A 15,789-nucleotide genomic window follows, 5' to 3' on the forward strand; every position below is an offset into this window, starting at 1 on the left:
GTTGGGCTTAAACCACGGTTCTCTCTCTTTCAAGGCTGATTGAGTAAAATGGTCTACTTGGTTGATGAGAACATTACAGGGTGTGAGTTTGCTGACATGGTGGGTCCGCATGTTATTTCAGAAGAGATAGGCACTGTGGCTGGGCTGTGGGATAGCAGATAATTGTCCACGAGTAGGGGCAGTTAAGCAGGAAGGGACTTTAAACACTCACTTGCCCCATCTGCTCTATCTTTTGGAGAGCTGTGGGATAATTTGCTAGGTAGTTCTAGGATATAGGGCTAGAAATACCATTTGACCCAGCAATCCCATTACTAGGTATATACCCAAAGGATTACAAATCATGCTACTATAAAGACACGTGCACACATATGTTTATTGCGGCGCTATTCACAATAGCAAAGACTTGGAACCAACCCAAATGTCCATCAATGATAGACTGGATTAAGAAAATGTGGCACATATACTCCATGGAATACTATGCAGCCATAAAAAGGATGAGTTCATGTCCTTTTCAGGGACATGGATGAAGCTGGAAACCATCATTCTCAGCAAGCTATCACAAGATCAGAAAACCAAACACCACTTGTTCTTACTCATAAGTGGGAGTTGAACAGTGAGAACACATGGACACAGGGAGGGGAACATCACACACTGGGGCCTATTTGGGTATGGGGCTAGGGGACGGATAATATTAGGAGAAATGCCTAATGTAGGTGATGGATTGATGGGTGCAGCAAACCACCATGGCACATGTGTACCTATGTAACAAAACTGCGTGTTCTGCACATGTAACCCAAAACTTAAAGTATAATAAAAAAAATTTCCATCAAGAAAGAAAACATATTCTCTTAGCATGGATGGGGACTATAGTAAAATAATCATTTTACCATACTACATTTCCTAAGGAAACTCTAGCTCTATAAAATCAGTGTAACTGTGGCAACCTGACAATCTGAATTCTTTCAATTTTTCTGTTACTTTGATGCCTGATAAAAGGAATTCAAAAAGCTGTGGTTTTCTTCTATGTCAGGGCCTCTGCTTCTTTCAAATAGAATCTGTTTTTAATGCACTTTGTTATAAAGATATAATGATATTATTTGTAGGGCAAAATGTTTAGGAATTTACAGATATATGAATGTTTTCACTAGGGGAAGTTCATTGCTTCAGGAAAAGAGTTCTGATTTTCAAGAAATAGTTGCACTGTTAAAATACTACTGTGAAGTACTATATTTGGCTAGCTCCCCACCACCAGCCTTAATTCTAGGCTTCTAGCAACTAAAAACACTTCACAATTTGGCTTCAGATATTTGGGAAACTTGCCGGCCCTGAAGGTGACATTGCCCTCTTCTCTTATTTATGAGTTTTTTCTATGATACAGAGCCCTTAAATGAAAAGACATAAAGCACCCTTTAGAAACACCAATGAAAACAAAGCCACAGTAGAATTCAGTTCATGGAAGCATTCCAGCTCACTCACACAGGTTGAACCTGTGTTTCCCCTCACCTTTTTCACCAGTGTGATGGGTCCCTTCAGTCATTTAACAGACCTTCCCTAAGCACTCAGTGCCAACCACTGTCAAGAATACCTTTACCAAACTCTGCATTGACTTTCCTGAGTGCATCTCACCACCAAATAATCCTGTAGCTTCCCATGTCACCTGTAGTGAGAAATTTTTTGAATTTCTTTTCTGTGAGTATTTCCTTTTCTCCACTTCTCCTGTGGTAGGGATATGGGTGATACAGGTGAGGTGGGAAAGATGGTATCAGAATTCATGCTGTGTAGGGATATAAAGAATATAAGAATTTAAGCTTCCCCGAGGGCTGTAGCAGGGTTTCTTCAGATTTCACAATGTATACATTTTGGGAACATGTTTTAAAAAGTGAGACAACATTGGTTTTAATCCATTTCATGCATTTAGAGTTTTATTGAAATATAATGGAATGACATCTAAGAGCATGTAATTTGGAATCATGCATAACTGTGTTCAAATCTAAGCTTACCAGTTACAATCTATGTGTACTGGGGTAAATTATATAATCTCTCTAAACTTAGTTTTAGCATTGTAAAATGAGGCTGATAATAATAACAAATTCATAGCATTGTTTTGAAGATTAAATCAATATTAAATGTGTAGCATCTGCCACATAGTAGACTCTCAAAAACACTAGTCCCCATTCTCTTGTTTTTTAATATAATAAATCTGTCAGGAAACTTGTATGTCTATACTAAATTCAATTTTGGCATCTCAACTAACATCAGCAAGGTGTTAAAGTGACAAAAATGAAAGAAATTTAAAAGAAGGGCAATTGAAACAATTGATGTCAAGAATAAGATTCATTTATCCAGATAAGAAGGATAAATGTATTTTGGTATAAACTATGAGGGGAACACACTTCTGCAAACAATGCAAATATAAAAGCATTTTAAATAAAATTTAGTATAATGCATATTTAGTATAATGCAAAATCCTTTTTCAAGGATTTTGAAGTCTTTACCAATGTTTTTATTAACTTTTCAGAAGCACATGAGGAAGATATTTTCTCTAAATTGGAGATGAGAGGAAAAAAGATATATAGAAACAATGTCATTTGAGGAAATTCACCCAATGAATCAGAGGCAGAGACTAAAATATCCACTCATTTGGCTCTTGCTGGCTCTGTCCAAGCCTTCATTGTTTTGGTTCAGGGGCCTGAATGTATAGGGTCACCTGCCACTATTCAAGAATGTAACAGAAACCACCTTGGGACTCTTCCTCAGAATCTGCTAAAGAGGAGGAATTAATCAACCAGTGATCTCCCACTTTTACTGTCCCCATATCCAGCTTAACCTCCATGGCCAGGAGCTGTAGCCTCTCCTTTGCCCTTCATCATACTGTTTTTCCCAAACCACAACTCAGGTTAAGTACAACTAACTTCTCCAGGCCAGTACCCATGTGGCTTAAGAAAAATAATCATACTGACTAGTCTCTCTTTAAATTCATGGCCTTGAACCTAAGTTGGGCTCTAAATGCTCCACTGATAATCATACCTTATTCATGTTTGCCATGAATAAGGTTTTTTACTCTACTTGATAACTACTTCACTCTTTGCTCCTCCCTAATCTTCAACACGTTCTTCCCTACCTCCATTTTCACATGGGAAATTGAAACATTGGAAGAGGGTTTCCATAGCCTCTCATGATGTCTACTTTCAAAGCCTTCCAGCATCTATACCCACATATTCTTCCTCCTTACCTGTGACCACAGGTGATCTATACCCCTATCTGAGACACCAAGTCCCATCCTCTTTCACTTTCTCAAGGTGTCTCATTTAGCAATTCTACTCTCTGACATTGTTAGGGTTTCTGTTGGTTGTTTGGTTAGTTTTGACTGGTCTACTGGGTCATTCTCTTTAGCATTCAAATGTGTGGCTTTTATCCCCACTATGATACTCAGACTTCTCTTGTCTGTGTCACCAGTGTCTTCCTTGTTGCTAAATTCAGTGGTGAATTCTCATTTCACATCTTACATAATTCTGTAGCAGTTGACACATTGATCTCTCCCTTCTTCTTAGTAAACTTCTACCCTTGGCTTCCAGGACACTGTATTCTCTGCTTTTCTTTTTATATCACTGGTTATTCTTTCTCAGGTGCCTCTGCTGATCCCTCCTTATTTCCAGACCTGTTAACATGGTCTTCCCATCAGTCCTTGGATGCCTTCTCGATCTGCATTCATTCCATCTCATGCAATCTTGTGGTTTCAATGAACAAGCAAACCAAGAAGGACACCCACATTTACATCACCTTATCAGACCTCTCTCATTAACTTGACAGTGATACTTTGACTGCTTAATTATTTTCTACTTAGGTATCTAATAGACATTTCAAATTTAATACATCTAAAACAGAACTCCTGATCCCCTCTTAATAAGCTCTGCTCCCCCCATTGTAGGTGATAGCAAATCCATCTTTCCAACTGTTCAGGCTCAGGCCAGAATAGTCATCATTCACTCTTCTTTCTCCCATATTCCATATCCATTTTATCAGAAAATACTTTTAGTTCTTTCTTCAATGTATCTTTAGAATTCAACCACTTCTCATCACCTGTACTGCTCCACTGGCCTGGGGCACCATCACCTTCCACCTTGATTACTATAATAGCCTTGTAACATGGCATTCCTGCTGCAACCCTATCCCCTCAACCACTGCCCACTCCTTTATTCTCTACTCTCAATATAACACCCAGAGTGAGCCTTTTAAATGTGTAAGTCATATTTTGTCATTTCAATGATAGAAATCTAGAAACAGATTCCACTTGGACTAAAACTCAGAATACCTCCACTGTTCTACAAAGCCCTTCATAGTCTGGCCCCATCTCTCTATATATATCCCATTACTCTCCCTCATGTATACTCTACTGCAGCCACACCAGCCCCCTTGCTTCTTCAAATGTGTCAAGCATGCTTCTGTCCTTGGTCTTTCATACATCTCTCAGGAACTTTCTTCCCCCAGATGTGCACATGGCTGATCCATGACTTCATTTAAGTTTTTTTTTTTTTAATTAAATATCGACTTTTCAATGGAGTCTAATCTGATGGTCCTATTTAAAATTGCAATCTGTGCCATCTGCACATTCCTGAGTCTGCTTGCAATACTGGATTGCTTTCTATAGCTCTTATCATGTCTTGATATACAATGCATAATTTGCTTACTTGTTGTATCTATTATTCCTCTTCTCTATCCTGCCAGAATGTAGACTCCCTAAGGGCTGGAATTTTCATTTGCTCTGTTCACTGATGTATTCCAAGTTTCTGCAATTGTGCCTGGCAAAAAGTGAATGCTCAAAGCACATTTGTTGAATGAATAAATGACTTTAGAGACCTCACTGCCCTAGGGATACAGTTATAAACAGGGGTGACGTTAGAGCATTTTGGGATTTATGGTTATGTATTCCTAAGCCAAGATGATTCTTTGTTGAAGAAAATAGAGATATTTTATGGGGCAGTTTTGGGGATCATTGGCCCAGTATAGATTTTATTTGGAGGACTCCAAAATTCTCTTTTCCTGAGATTTTACAAAAGTAATCCACGTCTTTATTTAATTTTTTTAAATTATACTTTAAGTTCTAGGGTATATGTGCACAATGTGCAGGTTTGATACATAGGTATACATGTGCCTTGTGGGTTTGCTGCACCCGTCAACTCATCATTTACATTAGGTATTTCTCCTAATGCTATCCCTCCCCCAGCCCCCCACCTCCTGACAGGCACTGGTGTGTGATGTTCCCCGCCCTGTGTCCAAGTGATCTCATTCTTCAATTCCCACCTATGAGTGAGAACACGCAGTGTTTGGTTTTCTGTCCTTGTGATAGTTTGCTTAGAATGATGGTTTCCATTCATCCATGTCCCTGCAAAGGACATGAACTCATCCTTTTTTATGGCTGCATAGTATTCCATGGTGTATATGTGCCACATTTTCTTAATCCAGTCTATCATTGATGGACATTTGGGTTGGTTCCAAGTCTTTGCTATTGTGGATAGTGCCGCAATAAACATACGTGTGCATGTGTCTTTATAGTAGCATGATTTATAATCCTTTGGGTATATACCCCAGTAATGGGATTGCTGGGTCAAGTGGTAATTCTAGTTCTAGATCCTTGAAGAATCGCCACACTCTCTTCCACAATGGTTGAACTAATTTATAGTCCCAACAACACTGTAAAAGTGTTCCTATTTCTCCACATCCTCTCCAGCACCTCTTGTTTCCTGACTTTTTAATGATGGCCATTCTAACTGGTGTGAGATGGTATCTCATTGTGGTTTTGATTTGCATTTCCCTGATGATCAGTGATGATGAACATTTTTTCATGAGTCTGTTGGCTGCATAGATGTCTGCTTTGGAGAAGTGTCTGTTCATATCCTTTAACCCATGTCTTTAGTATCTTACCTGATACATGAATAAATAGAGGAGCAAAGCCGCAGAATTTTTGTAGACCTTGTGGTTTTGTAAAGTGACAGGAGTTCTAGAATATATTTAGTAGAGGGCCAGGAAATCAGCTGGGTCTCCTCTGTGGCCAGCTTGGACCTAATGGCCACGTAGCGTATACTGGGGCATTGGAAATCTATTGGAGGATGCAATGATTTTTAAATAATTCATGTTGAGGTGGAAACAACACAAACTTGAAGTCAGGAAGTTGTAGGATCAGGTCAGATCTTGGACTTAACTTCTCCAAGCTTCTCTTTCTTTCAACTGTAAGCCATTGTGAGGCTCAAGTGAGATACTATGTGTAAAGTTCCTAGCCCAGGGCAGGAACAGAGCAGGACCACTAAGGGTGTTTTTCTTTCCCTAGGCAAGAATCATCTGCATTAACTTCTATTATAGCATTCCCTGGGTATCACAAAGGAATTTAACTTGCCTCAATGCATGATTGTACACTAAGAAGATTAATTTATAAACTGGAAGAAATGGAACAAAGGGCTTCTTGCCTCTCTTTTACAAACTGAATGCTTCAGATTTACAACAGATGTTATAAGACTGTAGGAACTTTTCAGGGAATATCAATAAAAGGATCATGAATCATCAATTCTGGAGATGAAAATAACACAGTAGCTATTTAAATTCCTACTAAGAATATGTGATTATGAATACTTATTGAGAATCTACTGTGAGCAGCCATTAGGTGTTTTGTAGAACTGACCTTAGAAGAGGTGAGACTTGTGGATTCCAGAACTACTAAAGTGCTAGCTTAAACGTTATATGCCTTCCTAGTACTGGGCAAAATATTTCTATTAAGACTGCGAAAGGGCTTCTGAGGAACTTCTAAGAGACTGTTAATACACTTCAGAGGATCCTGTTAGGAAGCTTTTAGGGGAGTTGTGCAAATGCATAGTCAGCTTAAAGCTGTTAGATGCATTAATTAATCCCAATTATTCTCATGTGGTAGCCATAGCTTCCGTTGAGAATGACTGTACCACATCTGTTTCCTTCAGGCACAGCTTTAGTCTTCATTTGAGGGAGTGTGTAGGAGAACCAGCATTAAAAAACCTTTAGGAATGCTAAGAAATTAGATTTCTCCAAAGCCCTATAAAAATCATCTACCCATTCAGTGCTACAATTACTTCACCTATGAAACAGAAATAGTAACAATGAAAATAAAAATTATTTTTCCTGGAACTTCTAATTGAAGTTCCTCAAAATTGAAGTGGGCTGAAATTGATTATGGAAATTGTAATGCAACTCAATGACTGAGGAAGCTCCATTTCAGTATAAGGCTAAATAGATTAAGCCAGTACTTGTTCCTGTTTGCCTGAAGTTACTGCTGCCTATACCTGGAAAGTAACACTCCAATAGCAAGTATAACTAATATCAGGTTTAAATTGAGTTTGTCTCATCTTCCAAAATGAGTTATTTTCAGCTATTCAGAAAAATATACAAATAACTAACTCTAATGGTGCAAAACCAGTTTAGCCTATTGACTTTAATTTATTTAAAATGTGTAATAGCAACTAAACTGCTGATTTCTGAGTATTAACTGGACATAAATACATAAGTTTATGATATACTTTAAATAGGCAATAATAATTATGGATATAATTTGGTATGCCTTCATCAACAGCGAAGTGAAAAATCACAATACAAAATTGAAAATAAAAAATCTCAATTATGCAAACATATTTACATTCATCACATTTTCTTTACATGTATGTGTAAGAAAATATTGGAAGTAAGCACAGAAAATCTTAGCAGTGGTCATCTCTAGGTGATGGTTATTAATGCATTTTTTCTGTCTTTTTCTTACTATTTTCAGTACTTTCTAGGTGCCAGTGAAATCTATTAGTATTATAGTATTAGAAAAAAGTCATTAAAATTGTGCTTGAAGATGGTACTTTGCACAGAGCAGGAGCAGAGTACAGTAAGTGCTGAGCAAACAAATGGATCCATCAGAAAAGCTGACAAGCTTTACCAACTCTCTGGCAGCTTTGTCCATCTTCCTTGTAGGATGATAATAAAATGTCACATTATGGAGGTTTCATCACAAAATAAATGACAGCATATTATAAATCACTACCATAAATAATAAGCATGGACTAATCAAGTCCCTTTTGTGATGAGACAGCTCTAATTGCTTTTAATTGCATGCTTTCACTTATAGTACTTGCTAATTCTTAAATTTGTAATCTCCAATGTTTTCTTAGTCATTAGTATAAATTAGCAATGTTGTACTCTATGCAAATCAGTTGGCTGAAAAAGTCAGTTATGTGGAAAATACTGTAAATAAACTTTTTCAACTCAATTAAACAATTTGGGTGTGATACCCCAGGCTTTAAGGAACAAGTAATTGACTAAAGCAGTTAAAAACCCCTGGGTCCAATCTAGAAAACCTTACACAGACAAAATTCCCACTTTCTTCAGCACTAATCTTGCACACCCAGGAATATCAGAATAAGTCCAGAGATGAAATTCCATGTGGAAAAGAGAAGAGGGTTATGGGTAATATTACTGACTGCTGCATGCACTATCATAATTCTTAGTCCCAAAAGTAACTATGGCATTAAAATATAAAATACAATGAAAGACATGCCCTTTAGTGTTTCCCAAGCTGTGTTCTACTGATATCTACTCTCTCAAGAGGCTTTGTTGGTTACAAATGGAGGCTTATGATTTTGGTAAATTTTACATTATACATATATATATAGGTATCATATATGTATATTTATTTCAAAGCATTTTAGACGGTAAGATATTAAAAGTCTGAACACATGTGCAGTAAAGAAATATTTTTTAATTAGTTTATTCCAGAGATTAATCCCACTTGAAAATGGAACTTTATTTTATTTTGTTTTACTTTTTTAACTTAACATCTACTAATAGTCCACAGAGTTTCATTCCATGGAAGAGACTCAAAAACAAAAATGTATTAAAACAATATTCTTAACATGGGACTTGTTGGATATGGTGCATATGTAATTTGGAGGTAAATTCCATAGTTCTCACATTACCCTCTAGTAAGTAGTTGTGGTACAATGCAAAATATATATTTGGTCTTTGTCCCTGGTTCCTGGCGCACAGCTAGAGTATCTTTTGTGGGTTGATGAGATGACTGGTGGCTGGGGTCTCTAGCTGGTTTCTTTCTGGTGACCAGGATAGGAGCTGGTCACCAGAAAGACCATGTAATTAGAGGGTTGGAACTTCCAGCACGACCTCCTGACCTTTGGGGTAACGAGAGCAACCACAGATTGAGTTCAATCACCAATGTTGAATGATTTAATCAGTCATGCCTACATAATGAAACCTCCATGAAAACTACTAAACAGTGGAGTCCAGAGAGCTTCCAGATTGGTGAACACATGGAGGTTCTGGGAGGGTGGTGGCATTCTAGGAGAGGGCATGGAAGCTCTGCACCACCCTGCCTTCCACTCCCAAACATTGTTCTCTGCACCTTATTCATTTGGTTGTTTCTGAGTTGTATCTTTTATTAAAAAACTGCTAATAGTAAGTAAACAATTTTTCTGCGTTCTGTGAGCTGTTTGAGCAAAAACACTGAGCCCCAAGTGGGTGGTTCATGGGAATCTCCAATGTGTAGCCAAGTCAGACAGAAGTATGGAAGTGTGGAAACCTGGGGACCCAATATTGTGACTAGCATCTGAAGTGGGGGTACTCTTGTTGGGCTAAGCCCTTAAACCTGTGTAGTCTCACTCGAACTCCAGGTAGCTAGTATCAATATTGAATTGAATTGTAGGACACCCAGTTAGTTTCTAGATAGTTGGAGAATTGGTTGGTGTGAGGAAACTTACACGGTAGTGTTGCAAATAGGTAGTCTGTTTGTTTTTGTTTTTTTGAGGAGGAGTCTTGCTTTGTGACCCAGGCTGGAGTAGGGTGGCATGATCTCCACTCACTGCAACCTCGGTCTTCTGGGCTCAAGCAATTCTCCTGCCTCAGCCTCCCGAGTAGCTGCGATTACAGGCACCCACCACCACGCCTGACTAATTTCTGTATTTTTAGTGGAGACGGGGTTTCACCATTTTGGCCAGGCTGGTCTAGAACTCCTGACCTCAAGTGATCCACCTGCCTCAGTCTCCCAAGGTGCTGGGATTACAGGCATGAGCCACTGCATCCAGCAGATAGTCTGTTCTTCCTGTGAGAAAGTATAGTAACCTGGCAGCTGCTGGGATCCCCTCAATTCCAGGTATGTCTGATAAAAACCTGTTAGGATTCTTGATGTTTTTGAAATAAAGTGAGATGTTTAAAAATAATTCAATTGCATAGCATGTATAAAATGTCTTTTGCAGTTTGAAGAGGTGCACACTAACACAAAGTCCTGATTTTTTCTTTTTTTTTTTTTGAGACGGAGTCTCACACTGTCGCCCAGGCTGGCGTGCAGTGGCACGATGATCTCAGCTCACTGCAAGCTCCGCCTCCCAGGTTCACGCCATTCTCCTGCCTCAGCATACCGAGTAGGTGGGACTACAGGCACCCGCCACCTCGCCTGGCTAACTTTTTGTATTTTTAGTAAAGACGGGGTTTCACAGTGTTAGCCAGGATGGTCTCAATCTCCTGACCTCGTGATCTGCCCGCCTCGGCCTTCCAAAGTGCTGGGATTACAGGCGTGAGCCACCGCGCCCGGCCGAAAACAATTATTTTGAGCCATAAATGTGAATAAGTTTTGACTTTCAATCCTGTATCATTGGAGTGTGATCTGGGGGATGGTGGGGCAGGGCTGGCGTCTAAGTCCAAGTCTCATTTAGGTCCATTGATCCACTGTCTTCTTATTCTTTCTCAAAAGTCTGATAAATTTCTCTGCATAGTCCTCATTGCTCTACTGTAACATTCTTTTTGGGCCTTGTGGCCAATCTGTATATGTAGGAAACAAAAGTAAATCTCGCTCCAAAATTCTCCTCTATAAAAGGTCACAAAACTGTAGTTTAGGGGCACATCTTAAGGCTTTAGGGCGTGTGTTGAAACCTTGGCTTGATTATATTTGCTTTTTAATGTTACAGGGATTTTCCATGTGTGGCTTGCACACGTCAATTTACACTAAGCAGACTGAACAAATACTGGAAAATATAGCAAATCTACAGAATAGGAGTGCTCCGCGGTAAAGAAAAAAAAAGTAATGCTTGGAAAGATACTGAATTAGAAATGGAGTTCCTGCTACTTTTACCATAATTTGTATGTTAAATTCCTCCAGTAATAAAAACCCTCATTAGTTCTTTCTAACAAACAGAAACAGAAATTTGTGCCAGAAAGAATAGAGAGATGAATTGAAGATCTTGCCTGCTGTTGGCCTATGAACTACTAGAATGACTTTCTGTGCCCCTTTTTAAAAACATGAATCTTTAAAATCTTTAATGTTAAATTTCATATTAAATTAACAGCATTTACATGAACTTTAAAGGAGAAATATTTACACTTTGCATTTCCTGAGGCAGTTGGTTGGGGTTTTTTTTTATGTGTTCAGTAGTGTCTCTGTCCCAAAGGTGTATGCTCACACTTGATTTATTTTTTGAATAAAATATTAGTGTATGAACTGATGCCTATTAGTTGTTTTTAGTGTCAGGGCATCACCTCCTTCCTGAGGCATTTCATCTGTCTTTGTGAATTATTTTTTCACTCTGGGATTTTTTTACCCAGAATATGTTAATTCCTTCTTTTTTTTTGTCATGGTTGTGTTAAGCATTATTCTCTTTGTTCAAGGTGACTCTGGAACCTATTCTTTACTGATTACTCCATGGAGGTGGGTAAAATATTTGAATCTGAAAGCGCTTTAGAGAACACATCTCAATCATACACAAATATCTGATATTTAGGGAAGATCAAATGCCATAGAATGGCTAGCCAAAAGTTGCTTTATGTCCTTGTTGCCTAATAAATCAGAACTGAGACATGAATCTTATTTCTTAGTCTGAAGAATTTGCTGCATATTCCTATCTGACCTTTAAACAAAAGAGGAATATTTACAGTTACCAAATACTAAATAGGTTTTCAAAAAAATTAAAATAAGACCAAGGTAAACCTCTTCACTTTTTAAAAATCAGAAAAAGTTGAATTCAGCAATAAAGTGATATTCTTTTGTTATCTGTCTAGATCAGTGGTTCTTAGTGGGCAATATTCCCCCTGCAGAACATTTGGGAGTGAAGGGGAGTTCTGTTTTCTGCAGAGGCATGTTTAGTTGTCATATCTGAGGCCATGTTGCTACTGGCCTCCAATGCATAGAGGCCACAGGTGCTGTTAAACGTCCAACAATGCACAGGACAGTACCCCACAACAAAGAATTATCTGTCCCAAAATGTCAGTCATATTGAAAATGAGAAACCCTGGTGTAGATGAATGGCTCTCACAACGTGATGCCCAGACCAGCAGCATCAGTGTCTCCTGGTACTTAGACATGTACAGTGTTGGGTCTCAACTTGGGCCTCTTAATCAGAGTGGGCTCCAGCATTTGTGTTTTATTGATTACTCCAGATGATTCTGAAGCATGTACGTTTGAAAACCATTGAAACAGATATTTAAATCTTCTTTTTCAGTCACTTTAAAAAATATGAGTTCTTACTTTCTACTCAACCTTTTTCTTTGAGCAGTGGCTGAAGTTTGAAATGGAGCCTATTTACAAACTCCAACTTCTACCCACAAGAACATTCTTGGGTAAGGGCCTCTCTCCAGTCCTCTGGCCCAAAGAAGTCCCCTTGCCAGGAACAATCTGTGTTCTCTTCTGTTGTGTTGTTGTAAGAGATCGACAGTAGTCAACCCTATGCTTTGGTCTATCACAATTAGTCTATTCCATGAATTTATATAAAGCTGTAGCTTGTCCTGCAAAAAGTCAGAGCTGGTAGTTGGAAATTTATGCAACTGCTCAGTTATGTTACATCAAAGGGCTTTTGAAGTTAGCAGCCTGAGTTCTTTCTAGCTTTGGACCCATTAGTTTCATTTACAGTCCTGTAATTTGGGGCTGTAGTTTGTAGTCTGCTCTCAAATCTCACACTTACTAAATCAGTTATACTTGGCAGTTAGCTCAAACTAAAATCTGCACTGGCTTACAGTGCGTATCTTAAGCCATGATGACTTGACATGGATTTCTTCATATATGAAAAAGTACACCACATTTTCTTGTCCATCTGTAGTACAGAAAATGGAACATCTAGAATTATGAGGCCAGGAGATGAAATTTGTCATTGATGGCTTTTAGTAACTTGAGGAGGAACGGAATCCTTAAAAATACTAGAAGGAAAGCTTGTGGTTTGCCAGCCCATCTTTTCTTCCACCATGTATTTAAACTCTTGTATCAATGTAGGAAAAGACAGCTCTTGTATGAGTTTTTACAATAGAGTGGAGGAATGCAAATCTTATAATTAAGAACTCAGTCTTCATTATTCGCCTGCAAATCATACAATAAAATAAATCTGACAGACATGGCCAAATGTTCTTACTCAATTAATCTGGAAATATGTTATTCATCTGTTGTGGCCTGCTATTGCAGCTGAGAGTTTTGCTTCTCTTCCGCTCTATTGAGGGTTTCTGGCAAGTGGTGCTGCCAAGGGCTTGAAAACCTGAACACAAAGTAATTGTTTTGAATCTGGAGGAGAGGTGAACCATGTTACCACCTGTAGTTTTCTTTCTGAATCGCCCCTTCATTTCTGTGAGAGTTGGAGACTTGCACTGAGTCAGTATGAAAAATACTTTACGTTATGCTGTCAGGAAATAATGCCTGCTCATAAGGCTTTAGACAAAGTAATAGTCACAGGGCTGCAATGAAGGAAACATCCCCAAATTGGAGATAAACCTGTGTTCCAACTTGTCACATAGTCTCTTCATGTCTCATTCAGTGTCATTCTTCCAGAATTAAGAGGTAATTATGCTCTTCATGATCCTAGACTCTTTTTCTTTTCTTGATGTCGAGAAACAACAGGGATCTGAATTTGTTCTGCTTTTACCTGGTTTATTGACATAAATTTGTTTTTTTTAATAGTAGGCAGTTATGTTTTTTTTTTTTTTCTTGCCTTAGAAAATAGCCCTGGTGAACAATAGACACTGTGGACTGCTAGAGAGTCTAGAGAAGGTGGGTTAAAAAAACTACCTATTGGATACTATGCTCACTACCTGGGTTATGGGATTTGTACTCCAAACCTCAGTATTACAAAATGTTCCCATGTAACAAATCTGCGATATACTCCCTGTATCTGCAATAAAAATTGAAATAAAAAATATAGCCCTAATGTGGACTCTTATGCTTTGGGATGACATAACCTGTTTTGGTTCCTTAAAAAGTAGCTGAAATTCAGTAGGCTGCTGGTTTCCTTAAAGGTGATCAATAAAATACATGCAGACAATTTTCTTCAGAACAGTTATCCCCCACTGAACAGGCAATTTAGTGATGACATTAATCCAGTGGGCTTGTTTTTGGTGTGTGTGGGGAGAAAAACAATTTTTAATACTCTAAATCTGTGTTTTTTTGGGAACAGGATTAGGGTGGTTGATGATAGTCCTTATTTGTGTGTGTGTGTGTGTGTGTGTGTGTGTGTGTGTGTGTGTCCTTGAAGTCAGTAGACAGTTCTGAGGATGCCAGGGAATAAAGGAAGGAATAGGTGGTTTTCTTTTTCTTTCTTTTTTTTTTTTTTTTTGCAGCTTCCAAGTCTTTTTATTCAAAATTTTGTGTTTGTTTCCTGAATCAAGATACTATACAAAACAATGTAAAAAATGGCTACTATTTTCTCTCCCCAGCTTCCCTCGACCTGGGGACAATCCCCTGGACAAACTCACTCTGGGGTTTTAGGGGTTCTCCTTCTAGATTTGGTCCAGCAAGTTTGGCTGAGTGACATAGTCCCTTGAATCACTTTCAAAGGAGCTCAGCTGAGGTGAAGAGAGCCTCTGGGATCTGGAGGTTACTAGGTTAGGGAAATGGATGAGTGTTTTTTTTGGGAGAAGAGCCAGCACCTGAGGCAAGATCCTACCCTAAAGAAAGGGTATCTAAAATGTTTGTGGTTCCTTCTTTTGCCTCAAAAAGTGACATTTATTCAAAGAAAAAAAATGACAAGATGTCCATCCCTTGGCTCCCTTCCCTCCCGCCTCCTGCTGCTCCTCAGCCCCCCAAGATTGAACCCTGGCTGGGGCTAGGTAGCAGGACAGCCCCTCAGATGAGGTCAGCAACATTGAGGGGGATTTCCTCAGTGGGGGCGTTGTAGAAGGTCTCTATGTCTTGAAGAGTCCTCTTGTCTTCTTCTGTCACCATGTTAATAGCCACATCCTTACGGCCAAACCGTCCACTTCAACGAATTCTATGGATATAGTTTTCCCTGTTGGTCAGAAGGTCATAGTTGATGACTAAAGAAACCTGCTGCACATCAATGCCTCTGGCCTATGTCAAGAAAGACAACTCTTCAGCGTGTGCACCAGAGAACAATCTATCCCAAAGGGAAGACACTTAGGTATCCATGTAGGCAGCCAAGGAAGGCAGAGGAAATAAGCATCCCTGTTCCTCAAAGACCTTAGGCATGCCAGATTCTATTCCAAGTTGCTACTTTCCTGAGAGGGGCACTGGATGTCCCCTTGGAGAGAGAATCGCCTTGGATAGGAATATGTGCTTTAAAGCAAGAAAGAATGGAATCCGTTAGGTGAATCCTCTGGGCATTTATCAAATGATTTTAAAAGTCAATCTTGTCTTTATGGAGTCCCTGAATTAAACACTTTATTGTCAGGCAAGGGCATGAAGGCCATGGGAATCACCATGTTGGGTGGACCCAGTTTCTAATGGGCTGCATTTGCATATCAAAGTTTGCCTACCTGGCTCGCAACATATCTCCCCACATATCTCCACATGTG

The 15,789-nt window shown here is 38.9% G+C and overlaps 1 non-coding gene across 1 annotated transcript; it reads right to left on the minus strand.

The window, feature by feature from the left end:
- Positions 1-15,399: 15,399 nt before the first annotated feature.
- On the minus strand, positions 15,400-15,539 carry LOC115837415. The gene has a single exon (XR_004032459.1). It is a non-coding gene; the product is annotated as a small nucleolar RNA SNORA67 (small nucleolar RNA).
- Between the last annotated feature and the right edge of the window lie 250 nt (positions 15,540-15,789).

The sequence above is a fragment of the Nomascus leucogenys genome, chromosome 11 (genome assembly GCF_006542625.1).
Source record: "Nomascus leucogenys isolate Asia chromosome 11, Asia_NLE_v1, whole genome shotgun sequence".
NCBI classification, from domain to species: domain Eukaryota; kingdom Metazoa; phylum Chordata; class Mammalia; order Primates; family Hylobatidae; genus Nomascus; species Nomascus leucogenys.